The sequence below is a fragment of the Aplysia californica genome, unplaced genomic scaffold (assembly GCF_000002075.1).
Source record: "Aplysia californica isolate F4 #8 unplaced genomic scaffold, AplCal3.0 scaffold01221, whole genome shotgun sequence".
Taxonomy (NCBI): Eukaryota; Metazoa; Mollusca; class Gastropoda; order Aplysiida; family Aplysiidae; genus Aplysia; species Aplysia californica.
This window is the reverse complement of record NW_004798491.1, coordinates 151,092-152,889: the sequence shown is the minus strand read 5'-3', so window position 1 is coordinate 152,889 and position 1,798 is coordinate 151,092.

Here is a 1,798-nt window from a genome sequence, read left to right as displayed (position 1 = left end):
TCTCACTCCCCTCTCTCTCTCTTTCTCTCGCTCTCTCTCACTCCTCCACCCCCTCTCCCCCCTCTCCCTCACTCCCCCCTTTCTCTTTCCCTAGATGTGGTATTTGGCACGATTCGTCTGTCGACATTGTTTGAGGAGCAATAAGCCGGGCGTCCGGCAGTAGGTCCATTCTCAGACGACGGATAATGTGTGCAACAATCATAGATCGAAGCATCAGACAGGCGTCCTTTGCTGGAGCGTAACATTTTCAACGCCTCGATCGCCTTTCTGGCAGCCTCTGAAACTCTCTTGTTGGCCATTTGCTTGGCATAACTGAGTTGGTTTTTTAAAAAAATTGTTTCATATCTCCTCAACTTTAGCAATTTCGTCAATAAGTTTGGTTTGGTTCTCGAGTTGTTAACGTTATCACCTACACAGTAAGCTGTTGGTTGTTGTTGTTGTGGTGGTGGTGGTGGTGGTGATGGTTGTGGTCCTGGTTGTTGTTGTTGTTATTGTTGTTGCTGTTATTGTTGTGGTGGGGGTGGTTGTGGTCGTGGTTGTTGTTGTTGTTGTTGCTATTGTTGTGGTGGGGGTTGTTGTTGTTGTTGTTGTTGTTGTTGCTATTGTTGTGGTGGGGGTGGTTGTGTTTGTTAGTGTCATATTTGTTGTTTTTCTTCTTTGTTTGTTTGTTTTTTGGGTAAGGGACGTTTTTCCTGAGAAAAGCGGCGTTCAACCAAATCTTGTTATGTACGATCTTTGATTGAACTGGGCATCAGCTAGAACATACTGTTGACTAGCTATAAATTAAAACAGGAGACAAGCTAACGTGTCCGCAGAAATCCGCGCATTTGTTCAGATTGTTTTGAAGCTCTCTTTTGTTTCTCCAGAGGAAGAATAGGAATAAATAGCACCGTTTGTTAGTTTCACTTTTATATTTTTTTATTTTATTTTTTATTATTTTTTTTTTACTCAAGTAGGGTAACTCTGTTCGCAAAGTCCGCGCTTTTTCGAAGAGGGCGCCACCCAATTTTGAGTACACTTTTTAATTGGCTCAAAGAGAGGAGTGAACTATCTTGTTATAACAACAAATGTAAACTCAGTGGACCATGATATTAAGCTGAAACGCGGGTCAAATTGAACCCAGGAAATTAGAATTTGTGTGCCTTTAGTCAACGTTTTTCTGAAAAATCCACACAGAAATGAGTTCTTTAATGGGCATGAAAGGTGTTGAGCCAAAAAATATGAATTTGATTTTAAAAATTCACAAACCTGCGGGAAAACACAAGTTTTTTCGCTTTGATTATTTTAACGAGAGCCTGATTTCACCACGCTGCCTCACTAATTAACCTCGTACATAGCTCCAACGTTCCGGGATCATGAACCTGTCTGCTACCAGTTACTAAGCACACAGGAGACTCCCATGCCCAGTGGAGCATAGTGACTGCAGGCCAAAGACTGGCCCCAACAATCAACTCTGTGGACCTGCTGCTGCCTTTTCTCGCTCTCGCTACTGAGTGACAGGTTGGTGGCTAGTCTAGAGACTTGTCGTTTTGTTTCCATTGCGTTCAAAGGTTTGGGGTTATTTTGTAATTTCAGTTTATTTAGATATATATTTAGGTTCTATCATTGTGTTCAAAGGTCTGGGGTTATTTTGTAAACTTCTGTATTTAAACAAGGTTTCACTATTGTGTTTGGAGGTTTGGGGATATTTTTGAAATTATGTGTTTATTAAGACATTTATATTATAGGTTTTACCATTGTGTTTTGAGATTTGGGGTTATTTTGTAAATTCTCTGTTTATTTAGACATTTATTTAGAT